We start from the raw sequence: 21,593 nt of genomic DNA on the forward strand, positions 1-21,593 counted from the left end.
ATATATTTGTCAGTGTCAGTATCATATGTCATACCAAAGTTAACCTATTTGCGATAAAGCCGTAATTAAACAATGCAAATTTGTAAATTTTGACTTATGTAATTGTCATTTTTGTCCCAGTTTTATTTGTCCATCTACTGTATTTACTTACTTACTAATGCGCTGTTCAAACGTCTAGATTTCTTCATTGGAAACCATACACCCCAATCTTGGCTATGTAAGGTCAGTCGCATACCAAAGGCAACATTTCACTCGCAACAAAACATTTTGCTGTAATTACAATAAAATCAAATGGAGTACCGCATACTAAACACGACATCTGACAGCAATGCCGTTTTTGACAATTTTTGTTGTCAGTAAATCCAATATGTTGTCAAACTTACTTTCAGAAAAAAACTTCTAGAATTAAGGGAAGGGATTTTTTTACATTCTTCTAATGTTTTTTTAATCTTTAGTTAACAACGTACTACTGTTGAGTTGTTTCGCTAATATGGGACAAAATCACTTTAAGAAAAATTAGCTATAATCTGTTTCAAAATCAAAAATCCACCACCTGCTGAATTATGTTGTCAGAAAAAAAGAAATCCCTACAATAAGTTTCATTTTTTTGGGTTGGCCCAACCTCCCGCCAAAATTTGACATTGAACTGTTGAGTTTTTTACGTAACACAAAATAATTATTATGTACAAAAAGGTGGTAGCTACCATATCATAACTTTTGAGTGATATAATAAAATGAGAATAAAAAAACACGTAGAATTACAACCTAAACGACTATCAACAGTTTTATTTCATAACCCCATTTTTTTCTGACACTTGCAAACACACTAAAAGCAAAAGTTGGCGACGTTGTCGGTTGTACTTTCGAGATAAAATGCAGTGTTGGTGGATTTTTGATTCTGAAACAGATTATAGATTTTTTTTTTAACTGAATAGATTTAGATTTAATGTAAAAAATATACACATTTAACACAGTACTGCTTCAACAAATTTCAACGACCATATAGTGATTCATTCCGTGTCAGATTCTTTCATCAGACAAACAAATCGTTCCTAGACAAAGACGTGTTCTAATAATACCACACATTCTACTATTATTTTCTTATGCGCTTCATAACCCTCTTTTCAACACTTAACGACATTACGTACGAGTAAAAAGCTCCATAACCAGAAATAGCAATTTTAACTACCGGTTTTAAAAATTGAACCCAAACACGTGTAAAAACACATTAAAACCGTATCAGTATGCTTAAATCAGAAGATACGGCCGCCTGATTAGTCATTACCTCCAGCAGTGGTGTCGTGTTGGCCTTTTATTGCCATAATATACTAATCTTGTAGTTTTATCGGAGCTGCAGACGTTGAAAAAACATACTGATGGATAATGTAAAGACTGATGGTATCGATAATGTTAAACAAATTTTGAAAGGAGTGCTTTAGAAGACTGCCAGGTATTAGAGATATTAAAAAAGTAAATTAGAAACAGACAAGAATTTTACGGTCAAATGCATGACACATTTAAAAGTCAAGAACAGCTTCTTGTTATTTGTAACCTTCTATAACTTCAAAAACAATTAAAATTATAAATTCAACGATGCTAACTTTTGAATGAGAAAATATGTACTACAATTCTAATTAAATTTAGGATTGTTATTAGATATTAAAAAGAATGAATTCCACACAATTTACCTGAGTTTTATATCGATTTCATAAAACAATATCTTCGTCATAAACAACTATCAACTTACCGTAAACGTAAAACAAAATATGTATAGCATATTCTATTTCAACAACGGGTGCAAACTTTTGAACATCCACGTAAACATCTCCATCTCGTTTTCGATGGTTGCAAATGGGAAAAGTTTAGATTCTACGTAGCTCATAGACATTGAAATTTCAACTGCAATTTGAATATCTTCCAGTTGAAAAGATCTGAATGCAAAAATAATCAGATATTTACGCGAATTGGGAAGCATATCGTACATGGCCAAGTGTCGAAGTTCAAATTCTAATTTAATGGCTTTCGGTGTCGTTGAACTAAACTCATTAAGGTGTTTCACCTGTTATCTCCTATCACCAATGACCTTTACTTATCGGCTAAACTAATTCGATCGACTCACATGAACATAACTGTTTTAATTACCCCGTTACGATTATTGACTGATTTATTGTATCTTGCACGTCACTTTTTCATTTTGAGCTTAGGTATTGTTTTTTTCTCAACCGACTCTTATTGATGTAATCATAATAATAATAGAAAAACAAATATATGCTTTACATTCCTGTAATTATTGGATGTACCGTAAGAGCAAAAATGCCATCAAGGGTAGCTATGACACAGTCAATAATAATGCGCTTGTGCACTGTAAGTTGCAGGAAAAAAATGCAATAATACCTATAATTGTTTATTTAAATAACCCATTTCAGGATTCCACAAATGCATGACGGATTTCTTAATCAAAGACACGGCACTTTCTTTTTCATACCTATCCTTGATGGCATTTTTTTTGCTCTTACGGTATATTTACATGCAATACTGTTTTAAACCAAATGAATTCTAATGTTTCTTTGGTTATATAGTTCTGTAGTTCTCCAAGTTTATCTTAAAGTTTCTGATACATTAGTAGCACCTACAGTATGAATGTTTTTATTTTGATCAATCAACGCAATATCAAATATTTTACAAAAATTTTTAGCTTTTGTTTTACTTATTTGTTACCATTAAGCGGTACATTATCGTTCTTGCATTTTTATTCTTTTTGTTTATTATATATTATATCCTCCACCACCCGGCGGCACGGCAATTTTGCCGGAGTACATACACTATTAGGGATAATACTATCAAGTAATAGTGCAGTGCTTATCAACATAATTACCGGCGTCTCGCATCCACATTTTGACTTTTTTGTGTTTTATGTTCTGTGTCAATGTTAAGGAATTTCCTCACGATATGACAGGAGTATGATAATATACCTTTTTGAATTTCAAACACTAATGTGTTCTCTAAGTCTAAAATTTTTAAATACATATTTAAAAAGAGATTGCGGTACTATTCCCGTTGCTGAAATTATAAGTGGTAAAATCGATTTTTTTTCTAAACACCAAAGATTTCTCATAGCAACGGAGAGTTCTAAATATTTATTAATTTTTGTGTTATATGTCTGTGTTATATTGTGTGAATTTGGAACAGCTATATCTAAAAGATATGCTTGCTTTTGTTGTTTATTTAAAATAATTATTATTTATAATAATTATTGCGGAAACCTTTTAATTTACATCATAACTATTTGAAAATTTTGTATTTCTTGTATGTGTTCATTACTTATTTTATAGTTTATAGCTTGTGTGGTTAAATTAATTATTGTCTTACAATCATAGAACTATAAAGACAAGAAACACGAATAACGATCACCAAGCACTTTATATAACGGATTTACCAAATAGCAAGAGTGTAGGCGGATTTTTTTAAATTTAGAAATTTACTGATTACTAATCAGATAATAATTTAAGAGAAATTTGAACATTTTAATTTTAACAACGTTTCAAAACCTAAAATGAGTACCATTTTACCTCTACACAATCTTCCAGAAAAGAAAAGATAATATCTGTCAATGTGAATTCCACTGCAAATCGTTAATGATGTAACAATTTGCTTTAGTTTCTGTATTTTAGCTCAGGTAAAAAATCGTATTTCGATTTTTACTGTCAGATAGTAACAACAGAAAAAAATTGTTTATTTCATAATTTGAAATCTCGCTTGTTTAATATGAGAGATTTGACATAACAATCCTTCTGAATATAAAACATTTCTGGTACTAGTAGTGAACATGAAATAATATTCGTGTTAACTAAATAAGTAAATTTTTATTTAATTGTTAGATATTAAAGCATCCCATAGCTCTCTGTCGAAACATTTGTTCTCATTTTTGCTTGTTGGAAAGCTTAATAAAATTTATTGCCTAAAGTTTCAGAGTTTTAAAGATAGCAAAAATAACTCTTAGTCAACTTTGACTCGCATGTAGTAAGTTTATTCTTTATCGACATCACTGATGTATTTTTTATAGGATATCGATTAAAAGATAATTTCAACGATGCTATCATAAAGAGGCATCAGTTGACAAATATAAACTTAGTGAAATGGAAACATGACACTACGTAGGAAAGGTCTTAATTGATGGCCTTAAAAAATGAATAATATTTAAAGACTCGTATTCAGACAGTTTTTGAGTGTCCTTATTTCAAACTGAATACCTATCATGATTACATTGAATTTTCGAGCAAAACTAACCCTAATTTATAGAAATTTGTTGATTATTATTGACTTGGAATAAATTCAGTCGAAAAAAATTTTTTGTAACAATTTTGTATAAGTATCCTCTTTCTATATATTTTTTAAGTTTTGTTACAGTACCGCCAGGGATTTCTGTAATATCTTAAGCAGATGTCGTATTGATACTGTAAATCTTCAGATTTTGGTCTTTCAGTACCCGCGCTTTAGTTATAATTTTTTCAGAAATCAAAATCATTAATTAACTCCATATGTCAACCATTCATCAAGATACAGTCGTATGTTCAGCCTTTGAATTATTGTCGATATAAATCAGATGTAATAAGTAACATTCATGTCAATTGTTTAAAAGAAACTAAAGCAGTTTTGACTTTTTTTTTTTGTTTAATTAACAAAACTTCAGACTTTAATCTCTATCAAGAAATAATATTTGATTAAGACAGGTACTATTTTTAAAAGTGTACAGATATTCACATTCGTGAACCACGAATGAAAACATTGTAAATTAGGCATAATATTTTTAATATCAATCTGTAACCTATTAGGTAGAATAAAAACGTGCCAATTGATATAAAGTCGTTTCTGTTATTATCAAAGTCAGTGCTTAAAACGAAGAAACGCAGATTAAACGCAATTTATCGTACTTTAGTCATATCTTCGATGATTCATACAAAATCTCCCAACTACTGCGCACTTATTTGCACCCTTTGTTGTTTTATTTTATTTGCGCTTAAAATTAACTAGACAAATTTAGATTTTATCGTTTTATCATTGTCCTTGTCTTAGGTAGGAGAGGGATCCCGGTTCGAGCCTCAGCTGATGTGTCGGCGACAGACATTCTGCAGCTGTGACTGATAAGCTTTATCGTAATAATTTCATGACAGCGAAGTGTTGTCATTTACAAATCAACAAATTGCGCAGTAACTACTGTCAATGACCTTAGAAGCTTAAACATGTACAGTGAAATATATCTAGTAAATATATTTGTTACGAATGATATTTTAAGGATTGCAATAAAACTATGATAATAATATTTTCAAGTGCGTGATAAGCCATTTATTATGATGGTTGTTTTTATAGTATGGTAGGTCAATGTGATTATCTTGACGCGCAATAAAATTTAAATAAAAATTAATTTTAATTATGGCTTGTTTGTATTAAATATTGTTAAGCCATCTGTCAAACGATAACAAACGTACACCGATAAAAATTATTATGTTTTCAAACTACATATTTCGTCTTGTGGTCATTGGTCCACTTATTAGAAGAAGCGTTATCAGTTGCAGGAAATGTTTTGCGAAAACACATGTTAATTGTACATACATATGATGATATTCGGCGATCACACACAATTAGCTAATGATATCTGAAAAATACATATTTGCATTTAGGACTTTATTTATTACTAGTATTATATTTTTAGTTAGACACATATTAATGTGTATATGTATTAATTATTGCAGTTAATAATAATAGAAGAAAATCTTCCAATAGAGCAAGCAGGTTTAGACCAAACAGAAATTGCTGTGACCAGGTGCTGGCCCTAACATCTTATATCGAATCTGGCTTTCAAAAACGTCTAAAGACTGGAGTTGTCTTTGTTGATCTCACCGCAGCCTACGACACCGTCTGGAAAGATGGTCTTATGTCTAATACATAAATTGTATAACGTAATACCTTGTGGAAAAATGGTCTCACTCGTAGAAGATATGCTGTCTAACCGTCAACTCAGGGTTTTCGTTGAAGCCAAAAGCAGTAAATTTCGATTTCTCAACAATGGGTTACCTCAAGGCTTAGTATTCTCACCAATCTTATTTAATTTATATACAAGTGATTTACCCCCAACAAATTCCCGAAAATTCATCTATGCTGACGACCTGCCAATGGCTTACCAACATCAGAATTTTGAAAATGTAGAGAACGGACTGTCAGACGATTTAATACCTTTGAATAAATATTTCACAAAATGGCGACTTTGCCCAAATCCTCAAAAGACAGAAGTTTGCTGTTTCCACCTCGTAAACAACCAGAAAAATAGAAAACTGAAAGTAGTCTTCAATGAAACTACAATTAAGCATAATTATTCCCCGACATATCTAGGAGTAACTCTGGATTCATCTTTAACCTTCAAACTACACATCGAAAAGTTACAACAAAAACTGAAAACGAGAAACAACATTATACATAAACTCGCAGGCACAAGTTGGGGAGCGAATGTACACACTTTACGTGTCACAGGACTAGCTCTAGTGTATTCTACGGCAGAATATTGTTGCCCTGTCTGGAAGAACAGTGCACACGTGAACAAAGTAGATGCTCAATTGAATACCACACTTCGAATAATAACGGGTACTTTAAAATCTACTCCAACAATATGGCCACATGTCTTAGCGCACATTATTCCGTATGATATTAGAAGAAAATATCTCACAAAACGAATTTGGGATAAATTTCAAAATTCACTGAACATGTACTCCATAACACAAGACATGGCAAATTTACCACTCTTTAGATTAAAATCGCGTAAACCACTTTGGAAAGAAGAATTTCTCATGCAACCATTTTCCAAATCTGACTATTGGAAAGCAGCCTGGCAAGAAGTTTTCAATAAAAATCTAATTGAGGATCCTACAAAACAAATTCCGGGATTTGACCTACCCAGGAAAATCAATAATAATTTTATACACCATATTACATATTACTTAAGTTTATATTTGAAATGTTACCGTAATAGTTAAAAACGAAAAATTCAAAAATTTTAGTTCGAGCCAACAGTTACTTCGTAAGAAAGTTATAATTTCCTTGAATAAAAATAATAATCAAGATTTGTTTAAAATATTCACCTCGACCACTAGTGGAATAGTCAGTTATATTTTCACTAGTGGAATATTCGCTGGAATTTTCTGTTGCTAGGCTACGAAAGTAAATTTCTGCTATTTTATTGGTTAATATTTGAAAAATAACAGGTGAATTGAATAGTCTGTTGAATACAACTCGTAGTCAAAGATATTAGAATATTTTTCCGATGGTATCACTCGTGGTCATTACGCTTTTGAACACAATTCGTGCTATGCACTCATGGTGTTCATAAAGCGAATGACCATTCGTGATACCACCACAAAAATATTCGACAATCTTTGACTACTCGTGGTATTATAACTGACTATTTGTTTTTTAGTACATAATTAAATTTCTAGGAGTGTTTATTAACACTGGTCTTGTTTGTAGTAAACACGTAGATCCTGTTATTTCTTCTACTGGTAAAATATTTCCTTAATTATATTTTTCAGAAGATTTCTTTTAAATGAAATTGTTCTTTCAATTTACCATCCTCTTATAGGGACACTTAAAAAGTAACATTGTTTTAGCTTGGAGTCGTTCTGCTGCTGTACGTCGCGTTTTGATTTGCTGATATGCGTGGATAATTGCCAACATAAAATACATAAATAATTAAAGAGACTACTTTACTTCTCTAAAAATTTTAACGGTGTATTCAAATGCATACATACTCCTGTTTGATGTAGGTATATAAAAAGCAATCTCCTCTGATATCATAGACGTAGTAAACTACACTAAGTAAGACATAAAGACAACTTACATTTGAACTTTCACCGAATGCATAAATATAAATGCAGTTTAAATTATTTCCCTCCAAAATTTTATAATTTCGTATCTTTTGAAGTACACACGCGGCCACCCAAAAGTGCACGATTTTTTTTCCTTTGTAGTTTATGCTTTAAAACATAGGCGCACGGAAATGTCATTATTCGATTGACAGTTTTAAAAATTAACATGCCGAGACATCTCACATCAATTGAAGCTGCCAGAGCTGTTGCTAAATTAGAAGAGAACTGATCTTTGGCTGCTGTAGCTGCCGAATTGCATGTCAGTAAAAGTTGTATATTTAAATTAAAATGACGATGGCAACTAAATAAAGTATAGTCCGTACAGTGATAGATTGCACGTTTTTAGATTCTAGTTCCAAAACATAACGCAGATTGTCTTCTGTCAAAAAACGTGCAATCTATCAGCGTACGGAGTTTACGAAGGCCAGTGCGAGCAGGGATAGGAAGAATATCTAATGTTCAACAAGACAACAATTTGGATAATTTCGTAATTAGAAACATTAATATGTAATATTACATAGGTATTACTCGTATATTTCTTCAAGACTAACTTTAGACTCTTGACTTTTTTAAACAATGCATACAGAGTGTCTCAAAATGCGCGAATTCCGAATTCAGAGCGTCATAGGGGATCACTTCAGTAGTCCAAATATGGAAATAAAAAAAAAATCGGGACTCCCCCCACAAAGATACATTGGTCTGAAGGTAAACTCTTTGAACTGCGTTTTCTTCAAATACAGGCTGAAAAGTTCAGGGTTTATTGTTATTTATGCTGCAGATGATTGTGGAAAATAATAACGAAAAACAATTTTTTGAAGAATAATTTTACTTTGCAGTAAAAAAATCTTAAATTTCTGTAATTTTTCTTCAAAATGGAACGGCAACGTAGCTAGAGTAATATTTTGTCACTGTGGATATGAAGGCTACTATGTATTAAAGAAAATTAAAGTGCTTATATCTTCTTTAGGAAGAGCGAATTTTTTTTTCTAAGTATTTTTCGAGCTCAACTTCCCTACCACGCTTTGAATTCGGAATTCGCGAATTTTGAGACACCTGTATATAAATTTGCATTCAGCACGAACGCCACTGGACAGATCTCCTTTCAATCTAGGGAAAAATTGAGAAACCTGTTTCAGTTATCGTGCACTTTTGGGTGGCCGCGGGTGTACGTACCTGTGAGCTTTTTATGTTAGAGTGTATCTAAATGTTTGACGTGTATTGACATCCAGCATATACATATTTCACGAAATAGATTATCTATTATCACTTATCATTAACTACATACATTATATGATTCAAAGCATCCGGCTATTCACGGATAGTAAATATTTGCTCATCTCCAGCTTTTATATATTTTTAATAAGCTCAGAAAACTACTAAACTCTGTCCACTGATAGATTGCTTGACATAAATGTTACTAAAAGTGTTCACTCTACGCTATAAGAAATAGATCCGGCGCGAAATTTAAAAAAATGAAAGAACAGGTTTACACGTGATGTTTTATTATTATTCTGTATGTTTGCACTTAGGAAAGACGAAAGAAAACTTCTGTATAGCAGGGGTAATATATTAGGTTTTATTAATACAGGGTATTTCAAGAGTGATAATGTGCCCGATGGATTTAAATATGCAACGCACAATACATTTTCGAATTTCTGAAAAAAGCTGGGTACAGAAATGAAAATATCCAGCTTTTTTCGGAAATGGCTAAAACAAACAAGAGATTATTTAATATTTAATGCATGAAGAAAAATTACCTCTGTATCATTTTCGAGGAGATCAAAACAGCAACACGATCAAAACTAATAACTTTTAAAACCAGAGGAACGCAAAACAAAGCTCTAAAGATGAAAAATCGCAAATCTAAATGCTTAAATCACTTGACAGCACTGACAATTTCAAATTTGAAACGTCATATAATTTATTTTTCGCGTGGGTTTTATAACAACCAATGAGAATCAGTGGCGCGAATGCTTCAAGATATTACCAACACAATCTATGATACTTTCTTAATATTTTAATGTTATGGTTTGGGGATTTTGTTATCTAAGGATATTTAAAAAAATGCATTCTATCAGTGGACGTAGTCTACCAACACGACTGAAATATATACAGGGTGATCTTTAATATTTCCAAAATACTCTAACAACTTTATTTCTTGTCTAATTTCTATAGCTGATATATCAAATGAAAAGGCGTCTAAGAGACTATAAACTGACATACAACAAATTTTTTTAAAGAAGTAATGTAAGTGGGATGATATTTAATTTTCTTATTTTAAATTGTGATCTATGTTTTTTTAAATTTATTTTTAAATACATTATTTTGCTAAATCTTTTGTATAATTATTTATTTATTATTTTTTTTATTTTAGAAAAATTCCAACTACATATTCGAAAATTTGCTCAAAGTTATGACAAATGCAATTTTTTACAGTCTAACAAGTTGCAAATTACTTGCGTAACAACTGCTCCAGCTGACAGGTTACACAAAGTTACTAGATTTCATTAGTTTTCTCATTAGAATGATTCCCTCAAAATTATAATTTCTACAGCAGTTTAGAAAAATATTGATTTTAAAAATAAATTAAAAAAACATATATCACAATTTGAAATAAGAAAATTGAATGTCGGCCAAAACTTACTATTTAAAAAAATATACAGGGTGTTTCCGAAATACGTGTGTTAATTTTAACCAGTGAAAGCCTCGCAAATTTATGAAACTTTTCTCTATAACATTTTGTAAAATTCGTAAAAGTATTCCAAGATTTTTTGCCCCACAATTTTTACCAAACGAGTCGTTTTGTGTGACTAACTATAGTTCATTTTTTAATGCTGTAGAAAAAGTCAGGCAGCCAAATATACACTTTCAATAGTTCACTAGATAACTATTTCAATTTTGTAAATTACTTCAATCCATGATGCCATATGCCACAATAAATGCATTAATGTCAATTCGTGTCACTGTCAATTAGGTATTAATTTAAAGGCTAGTTTGGTCAAGGGTTTTTATACTTGATTTTCGATGGGCTGCACACTGCACAGAACAAATTATGTTCACCGAAAAAGTCACCCTCATCCGTATTAGAAAAAACATGATTTTGAACATTTACAAACATGTCTGTGATGAACATTCGGAACTTAAGGTTGGTGATACGGTTAAAATAAAGAAGAGCAGATGTGGGAATTGGATGTAAGTATTGAAGTGACTGTGGAACCACTGATTATACACCTTGGAGAGTCTGATGACGATTCGGATTAACCGGAAGAATTCGAAGATGAGAGTTGATTTTTTAAATCCATAATATGTATGAGTTATCGTTAATGATTGTTTCTATTTAAGTACTAACTTACTGCTTTTTTAGATTAAACACATTATTAAACACGTTTTCTCATTTCAACTAAATTTTTTTATCGAATGTCAAAACCTTGTCAGACTGACGGAGATTTTGACAAACAGAATTCTTAGCGGCATCGTGGATCCATATCTATTATAAATGAATTTAATGTATCTAGGCAGCCTTGATGACTGTATATTGGGTTGCCTGACTTTTTCTACAGCATTAAAAAATGAACTATAGTTTTTATTTTTTGTAACCATGCGAATCTAAATTTTGCTTATTTTTTTTTTCTTTAACAATGGAACTTTTTAACAAAACTCTGTTTCTATCACAACAGAAAATTTTCGCCCTTACCCATAAGCGGGCGTATGATGGTTAATTTATTCCAAATTTTAAATCAATTTGTATTGCTTTTTCGTAAAAATGTTATAGAGAAAAGTTCCATGATTCGTTCTTCCACTGGTTAAAATTAACACACGTATTTCAGAAACATCCTGTATATGTGTATTTATATGAGAGTTTATAGTTTTTTAGAAGCCATTTTATTTGATACTTTTGTTGTAATTTTTAGACCATCGATAGAAGTTCGTTAAAATCCGTTAGTCATAAGGAAATGTAGAAGTGTATTTGGTTATGAGTGAATGCTAATAGATTGATCGGAACGAATTAGTTTTAACAGAAAAGTTGTCGGTTAGGAAAGTCGGTTGACTTCAACGGATTGTTTTTAGGTTTAAACATTCGATTGTTATTGGATTAGTAATTTTGGCCGTTGAAGCAAGAATGAATGTGAGTGGTTGGATGAAATGGGGATGGATGAGTATAAAAGTAAGAGAGTTACAGTAAGTTGAGGAGAGAAAGTGTGAATCTAAGACTGAGTAGACTTAAGAATTAGAGTTAAGAGTCATTCGAGTGTATGGAAATAATAAATCATCGTTCATAATAAAGTTAGTGTTTTAAATTCAGTGTTCGAAATTGATTAAACATCCTGACAAGCAGAAAAGAAAGAAATATTGCTACAGTTTAATCAAAAATGGAAATTCAAAGAAAAATAATTGCAACAATTTCAGAAGTGGAAGAGAGAGAAGAAAAAAATTATTGCAACACTTTATTTGTTAAAATTGGACAATAAATAATGGTGCTACAGCGTTTTGGAAATTTTAAAAATCATCCTGTATTAAAACATCTACCGAAATTAAATCATTTGTATTAAGCTGTTTGCTTTGTATTTGTGCAGCTTAAAAGTGACGCATCTCATTTTTTTGGAAAGTCTGTTAACGTATGCGCACATTTTCATTTAATTTTGCGACTGAAACAATAATAATCAATTTTAATTGTGAAGAAATGACTTGTTTGTGTTGTCGCCTGTATTATAGATGAGATGATACCGATTAGATAGAACTAGAATGGCTAGTGGTATCAAATAAAACTAAAACAATCGAATGAAAGATAAACGAGGTATAAAATATGGAATACCGAGCTATATGTGTGAAAATGCCGTCAGATAAGCTCCAGTACGGATAGTAATGGGCTTCTATTCGATAAATGATTGTATTTATCGCCTGTTATATTATTTATGATTTGTTTATAATATTATATTTTCATGGTAACACTACAACTTACTTCCATATAAAACGTAAATAGTTCTTGTTAATCCGATATTCGTGATATTATTGACAAATAAAATGTCTCAACCCTAAGATGGGCTTGTTGAGTCTGCACAAAATGTATCAGCTGTATTATGTTGCGGTAGACTGAAAAAGATATACGTAACTTAGAAATTAACTTCTAAAGAAATCTAAAAACACTAATTAAAATTATTGTTGTTAACAATGACACACCTGCTACAAAAGGATTCTTTAATAATGGTCGGTACACCAGGACATTGTAAAATAAAACACCATTTATTGTATTTAACGAGATCGATTTTTGAATGTAGAAAATTAGAATCTTCTCCAGAAACTAATTATAGACTAAACCTTAAATAAAAAAAAAGAAGTTATCGACTTATTTAGAGTTTGTAATTTCAAAATCTTCCCGTGCTCATCACTCAGTTGGAAATAGTTGTCTCCTCTTTTGTATACATATTTGCAGTACTCAGGCAACAGGTGTGTTATATGATAAAATTGATATTGCACATATTATAATTTTCTGGTGGTCGTCTTTACAGTTACAGTTCTTACGTAATAGTATATTACATACCGAGGCGGAAAGTGTTCCATTCCTGTCGAGAGAACAATAGTTTACCGAGAGGCTTGCCCTCGAGGTGAACTAGTTCTCGAGACACAGGAATGGACTTTCGCCGAGGTTTGTATACAATTTTATTCACAATCAATCTTTAATAAAACAAGCAAAATTATAATAAAAAATAAATAAAAACCAACCTCCGTAATATTATCGTTTATTTCGGCAAAATATTAAAACTTAGGCGCGCACGATTGAGATTGTATTAAATTTTAGTTCACAAAAGTCAAACCAAATTGACATTTGCTCACATTTTTTAACAAACAAAATGTGCGATAGTGAAATAGAGTGTGCCCTCCCCAGAATTGCGGGAATTTGCGCACAAATTAACACTGGATCTCTTACCTTAGAAAAGCAAATTACGATACCAGAAAAACGTACAGAGATTTTCGCGATTGGTGCGACAGTAGCGCCACCACAGGTCAGTTATGGGTTTCATTACTGACCGCTTACGACTCATTACTGACTCCTTTTTTACCATTACTGACCGGTTGATGTGTACACGAGTAATCGCTCACTTTCTAACCTTTAAGAGGTTAGAAAAGCTGCACGTTACTAACCGATTGTGAATAAAATTTCTAACTGATTCTCTCCAAATGACAAACAAAAAGAAAAAAGCGAAAAAAGGGAACTATTGAAAACAAAATTTCTGAATACATACATGCAGTGTAACGTAACTGCATGTAAATGTTTTTCAAATATTCTGTAGCGTGTTAGAACTATGCTTCACTAACTTTACATATGATTATGCTATAGAGAAAAAAGTGAGTTTTTAGTTAAATAAATGTATAATCTGAATTTTAAAGAAAAAAAGTTCTATCTCAAGCAATAATCGAGAAAAGACATCCTAAATTTGACCAATCAGAGTTGAGCATCATCAAGGTAGCATGACCGCAATTTTGCGTTGCCGAGGTTTCGAAGTAAATTTCCAAGTAAACCTTTTGCTGATTGTTGCGATGTCAATAATTATTTTTGTTGTCTAGCAACCTAACTTGTCCGACTTTTTGGTGATACCTGAGGACGAGCTTCTGGGATTGGTGGAATTGAAAACTTTATAACTCCATTATGTAAGTTACAAGAAAATTTATTTTAGTCATACTGGAGTCCTTTTGCTGTGGGCACGTGTCTGTTTTCTAGGGGGAGGCAGTTCTGGGATAGGCTGTATATCACTTGTCCGCTTATAACAAAATAACTACAAGAGCGATTTTAATTCGGCCTTAAAATGTTTCTTTTGCTTAAGTTTGAGTTCCATCTTATAAGGGGGCTGAGAAGGAACGAAAAAGAATTATATTTATATGCCTTAGGTCAGTATAGTTTTGCTTAATACTTTTGATACAATATTTACACATAATTTCATATGAGGTTTTTGGTTTTTTGATACATTTTGACGTTGTAACCTCAATTTCAGCTTCCATGAAATCTTACATTGCCAAGATTAAATTCTAAATCTAGATAAAGATCTAAAATTAAAAATGAAGGCAAACATTTACACTAAATAAACTTACGTGTAGATAAAAATAAAAATGAAAATTAAGATTAAGATGCAATCCCATCCAGGAGCAGCTTGGTCAATGGCTTGCTCGATATGTATGTCTAATTTCTGGTGTTCGAGAAATCAGAGTATTCAAGGTACCTACCTATAATTGATTTCATATAAATGTTCATCAAGTGAGCTGTGCATTTGTAAAAGCACCTTTAATTTAGTTACATTACAAAAGTCACATTTATGAAGGTCATGTCCAATAAATCTTTACTTGGTAAAAATACAAAGACAAAAACAAATAAGAATTACTTTAATTTAATCAGTAAAAAGACGTAACATTGCTTTTGAAATCAGCAATGTTAAATCGAGTTAGCGCAGAGCAAGCAACTTTGAAAGTCAAAGTCACTAGCTTTAGCTTTAATACCAACAGAAAATCAGATTTTCATGGCTTGCTTAGATCCACATTTATATGAAATTGAGTATACATAGGTATTACATTTGGAGATTGTAGGTCTCAAAATGTTCAAACTACCTTCAATGTCACTATAACCAAGATACGTTACTATTGTCAAGTCTTCTTACAATTTCGGCACTTTTGAGTTTTTGCCTTGAACTTACCTTTCTATATTTTCATACAGAGCGCCCAGAAATGTGGTAGCAACTTTTACACAAAGTGTCACAAGATGGCACTTTCGAAAAGCCAAATTTGTTCAATATTGCAACATTCAATTTTTGAATTTTTTGAAAAGAATATGTTAAGGAGGTTTTCCGAACAATTTCTACCCCCGATTTGTGCACTAAAATTTGTCGAGATGTTGCTCGAAGTGTTCAGTTATGCATTGAGTATAATGGTGGTCAATTTGAACATTTTCAATAAAATTTAAATTTGAATGTTTTACGTTTGACAATTCTTGACATTTATTTATCTCAATTTAGATAGCGGCGTTGCCATGCATAAAAAAGGTCTCTGTAAAAAAGTGTCATCTTGCGGGACCAATCGAAAAACTTGCTACCACATTTCCGGGCGCTCTGTAGAATTTAGGTATTTTTTAATTGTTACTTATTTTTAAATTATCCATGACTAGTTACACAACGTTACGCTTTTTAAATAATTAGTTGATAATAAATAGAAGGATTACCTACTTTCAGCTTTTATGTCATGTGTTTGGTATGTATACAGGGTATTTCACGAGTGGTAATGAGCCCAGCGGAATTGAAAATGCAATCCACAATACATTTTCAAAGCTAACTATTTTAATATCGGATTGTTTTAAAATGAAATTATGAATCCATGACGGGTTTGCTTCCAACAATTTTATTTGTCACAACTGAAATCTATGAAAAAGTTAAAATACCACGATTAAAATGTATTCGAACGATGAGAACACATACCTACTATGCTCCTGATTTAAGACGAATGTATTAAAAATGGCTCTGCCGTTGAGCGTTAATGCAGACAATAAACATTTTTCCAAAAAGTGCACAGTTAACTATATTTAACGTTTTTTAAATCAAGAAACAATGTCCGCGTTAGCTTTGTAAATGTCTTGTGGGTTGCATTTTCAATTCCGTCGAACTCATTATCACTCGTGAAATATTCTGTATAGTGTATAGGTATGTAAGCACATATGTATAAATTTATTAACCATTTTTGAAAGTCTGTAGGTACATAAAGGATGTTATGGAAATCCACGTAATAAATTTAATCGAAGGTAAAATAACAAGACCTAATTTTTTTATCGGATAAATTTTTCAATTTTACGAAAACTTTTTGCTTTGACAATATTACGAGTTGAATTTGAGCTTTTTTATTTTGGTTAGGTTTAACCTTTGAATAAAAATGCCCAAATATCAACGAATAAAATTGTCTAAAGCAAAAATGTGTAAGTGAAAATTGGGTAATTTATCAATTATAATACAAATGTTCAAAATTTTCCTAAAAAAAAAGGAGGTCGAGTTATATTCATCTAGACAAATTACCGAATGAACAATTCAAACAAAAATAGAGCTTTATTTATCTAAAAGTACAATTATTAAATACACAGTTAACAAATTTGGAATCAGATTCGGAACTTCACAAAGCGGATTAAAGGTTAGTTTGTACTCACCATGGTACTTTTCCTGCAACAATTTAGCTGTTGTGTTCCAAATTGTTTTCACACTGCAGTCAATATCACTGCTGGAGTCGTTTCCGAAACGATTTTTAAATCCATTTCGGAAAACGTCAAAATAATTTTTCTGACATTTCGTTTATTAATTTGAAACAAAAGCCTTGTCAACGAGATTTTTCGCCGGAAGGGAGAATTTTGTCACAGGAAGACGCATTTTCTGACCACGACTAGATTTTTTCGCGATATTCGGCACACTATTGGTCAATATCAACTGTTTTTTCATTACATGAGGGAATTTGCCAGATATAAAAAATGAGGTCGTGTTATTTTTGGCAAGATTAATTCCAGAATACAAAATTTAACGTTAGGTAATTATTAATTAAGTAGATATGTATTTATTTATAATATAGTTATTAAAAACAAATTGTGAATCTGACAGGAGTAGCGATAATCATTTTTGATTGGATGAAAGCAAGTGCTCTGATTCGGAAATTTTGTTATCAAAGGGTAGGTATAGTTTTTTATGCCATTACAATCAGAAAAGAAAACTCTAACAGAATCAATAAAAAAATTATAGGTTACCATTTGAAAAATAAAAGTTGCCCATTGCCCATAAATGGGTAGATTTCGTTTCCTGTATAATTTTTTTCATTGGGTCATCAATAGCAAAGTTATAGCGTGGGCCGCTTTTTTTAAGACAGCCTGTATTAAGTGCGTGAAGTGAATGGAGACACAGGTCGAGGCAGTAAAAAAAGCCTTTAAATGCACAAAAAACATATTCACGCACGAAATACATATATGTAATAGTATATTTTAGAATCTGCGTCTCTAATAGGTCTATTATTGTATTCAATTTGGAGTCGTTTAGGGCTATCTCTTAAAGCACTCGTAGTTTAATAGATCTGTAAGAAAATTTGTATCAATATTTCAGTGTATTATTGTCATTTACACCAAAAAACTTCCAATATTAATGTTCAAACTCCACTTTTTAACATATGTTGCAGATGTAGTTGCATCCGTTACCTTGAATTACCAATTAATACAAAATTCCCTAGAATATGAAATTTTAATTTTTTTATTTAAAAATTAACACAAGGAGGGTGCAAATTCTAAAAAATAACATAAAAAACTCGTTTTATAAGGACATTGGCGCACTCGGCCCATACAAAACTCCCCTACGGGTCGTTTTGTACACTTGGGACTCGTGCGGCAAATCAACCCTTATAAAACTCCTTTAATATACTATTATATCATTAAGAGTAGAAGTGTCTCTTATTTGTACTGAGCCCAGAGATTGAAGACCAAAACGTAGTTGAGGGCGAAGCACAAAAAGAGCTTCTGAAGTATTAACGCAGTGACCATGTTGCTAGGTAAGTAATAGAAGAGAGTGTGTGAAGTGAAAAACAGAAAAGCTCATGTGTGTGAAATCTGTTATGTATGGTTTCTATAGTTTCAATTTTACAACAGTGTAAAAAAATGTATGTAAGAAAATGACCCACTTCACGCATAAATAACTGTGCGTGAATACCAATTTTTTTGAATCAATTATAGAAAAAATATTTTTTCAATGCAGAATACGCGTAGCGAACGTAAACAGAAATTGTGCGTAATTTTCGGATTATAAATGCAATAATGCACACTGCAAAGTTTGACCTTTGTTAGTCACGTCTTAAACAAAGAACTCCGAACATCTGTTCATATTATGCAGTTTTAATTAAAGTTCAAAATCTGTAAATGCAATATTTATTCTGAAGATTGTTTAATTTTCTTTCCGATAAAGTAATCGGTTAATACAAAAGCATGTGCATGAATCAGGCATCGAATTATACAGCAACCGTGCTGTATAATGCTGACTAGGGAACATGTCATTATTGCATGTTTATGATTAAGCATGAAATAATCATTATCGCCTTCGCCTAACATTATAACCGGGACAATATTAATAAGAATGCGGTCCATTGTGCATCGTCCTCCAAGTAAGTATTCTCATTATCGTTTACTGATTAGACCTAATTGCGCCGTTATAAGGGTACAATTACAATTTATGGTGATTTTACGAGTGTTGCCCCTAAAACGATTTTTTAATGGTGTATTTTTAATACTAATACGGTCTTGCGGGGGAAGTGCATCAGACGATATTTTATTACTGGTTTCTGCTAATGCGTTAAGGTTCGACCTTGGCTGTGTGCCTCAGCAGGAGCGTCGAGCAGTCTGTCGAAGCCGACGTACTTACGTCAGGAAATTGTTTCGCAGTGCCGCCACCACACAATCGTTCACCTGACGCAGTTCGCCTCACCTGCTTTGAAGTCACTGCCAAATTACAAATTGGCAGGGACAGTCTGGCATCCGAAAATTTCCTGATTTATCGACCATTTCTACGTGATGAGTTGAATCGCATTTCAGAAGAAATTCACCAGTGGGTAATTAGATGATTAGTCGGAGACGATTTCTTTCGAGGAAAATTTCACAGCAAGCATCGCGTGATTCGCTCAGGGGAATATCCGCGGTTTTTCAAGCTAAATTTAATTTGTTCTACCTACTCACATTGTATATTTATCGAAGCCCAGATGTAGTGAGAGTAGTTAGACAGCGTTGCACAACACACAGAAAACCTTCCATGATAACGAGGACAGACATTATTAAAATTTTTACGGGGAATAAAATTGTATTTGTGATAATTGAGATACGTCTGTATTGATTTCGTATCCACTAATCGAATTACGATTACCAACGGTAGACATTTATGCTCATGCATTTATGACGTCGAACAACTAATAAAACAGCGATGTCTTTATTTATTTATTGTTCGTATCCTCGCTTCAATTCTCACTTAGTATAAATTGTGATCTTCCTTTCAGTTACCAACTCGAACATATATGTAATTAATTTTATACATATTTCATTACTAGATATGTACATGTTTTTTGTTAAATTGTTATGTTGATGGAACTCGGGGCCGTTCAAAATTATCATGCATCAGTACCAACCTGGTTCTTTTATAACTGCAATCTTAAAATAGAAAGAACACAAAAATTTCAGTTTTATTCAGAAATGTTTTGTAAAAACAAGAACATCTGTTTGTAATTTATAATTAAGAAAAAATGTGTTTTGCCACAATAGAAGTCATCAAATACTAGCTAGAGTTTATCTTAAAAATTGTCGATGCCGATTATTAAAATACATACATATTATTCTAATATTTAGATAATGAAGCGCTAGGTCCCAAGCTGAATTAAAAGATACTTATGTTCATTGCATAAAAATGTTGGTGGGATACTGGGATATGCTACGTGTCAACTAATTTTAAAAATACCATAAAGACAATACATACTCGTATATAATGGAAGGCTAGGAATTTAGAAGAAAGATGACGAGGTTTGACACACCAACAAAGAGTACGTTGATGAATGAAGCGGAAGTTCAGGACGCAATGCAAAAGTAATACAGAGAGAGTGCATAGAACATATTTCACGTCAGTGTTAGGTGTGGTTAGAAAAGCAAACAAAAAGATGTCTTTCAAAAAGAAATGAGACTGGAAAGTATATGCAGAAAACCGAGTATGTAGGTACGTAGAAAGTGACAGGACCACAAAGATATTATTTTTTTAGAACTTCAAAGAAATAGCCAATCATGATTTTTCCAAGCGGTCAAATAGGGATGTATAATGCGAATTTTCTAATTTTAGAACTTCGTTATGAATTATACAAAGTGTTATAAAGCGTATATCAAGAGTGCTGTGGAATTCGAGTATGCAGTGTGGAAACTACTTATGGAATACATTCAGTAACTTCAAAACTTATGACATTTTTCGAAAACGCTGAAACAGGTCAATTTTTATTTCTCATAATGCTTATTTTAAGTTGCTTCACACTAATTTTTTTAAATGACAACCCCCGTCTTTTCTACTCTTTCTGATAGACCTTGCTACTACAGGGTTATTCTAAATGATTGTGTCGAAGTAGGCCATGCCCATGTTATTACATTGTTGCCGCTTTCATGTGAACTGTCAGTTTTGTCGCTGTCACTGTCATTTTTTAGGTGAAAAGTGCGGTGATGAGATTTTTATTTATTTTTGTTAAATAATTAACGATTGAATCCAGATATGTTGAGTTATTTTGCATCCAATTTGACTCCCATGTGTGAACGCTGTGTACTCACTATTCGCATTATTTTGATGTTTTTTTTATGTGGAGCGGCAGAAAAAAGTGAGGGTTGTCATTTAAAAAATTGGTCATGACGCCATAGCTCAAAAATGGATGACGTCGTGAACAAGTGAAGCGATTTAGAGTAAGCCTTATGAGAAATAAAAGTTGACCTGTTTCAGCCTTTTCGACAAATATGACAAATGATTGTAGTCCAAGTAGGCGTAAAAACTGAATGTAAAATTTATGGTTGCCGCTCCATGTAAAAAACATTAAAATGATGTGCATAAGTACACATCGCTCACACACAGTTGTTAAATTAGGTGCAAAACAACTCGATATTTTTAGAATTGGTTGCAAAAC

The 21,593-nt window shown here is 32.0% G+C and overlaps 1 long non-coding RNA gene across 1 annotated transcript in view; it reads right to left on the reverse strand.

The window, feature by feature from the left end:
* Nucleotides 1-19,842, reverse strand: part of LOC138124028 (uncharacterized) — a 137,168-nt gene extending 117,326 nt beyond the window's left edge. The window contains exon 1 of the long non-coding RNA XR_011156977.1: nt 19,633-19,842. This is a non-coding gene — a long non-coding RNA (uncharacterized lncRNA). The remainder of the gene's footprint in view (nt 1-19,632) is intronic.
* Between the last annotated feature and the right edge of the window lie 1,751 nt (nt 19,843-21,593).

This window comes from Tenebrio molitor, chromosome 2 (genome assembly GCF_963966145.1).
Source record: "Tenebrio molitor chromosome 2, icTenMoli1.1, whole genome shotgun sequence".
In the NCBI taxonomy this organism is placed as follows: domain Eukaryota; kingdom Metazoa; phylum Arthropoda; class Insecta; order Coleoptera; family Tenebrionidae; genus Tenebrio; species Tenebrio molitor.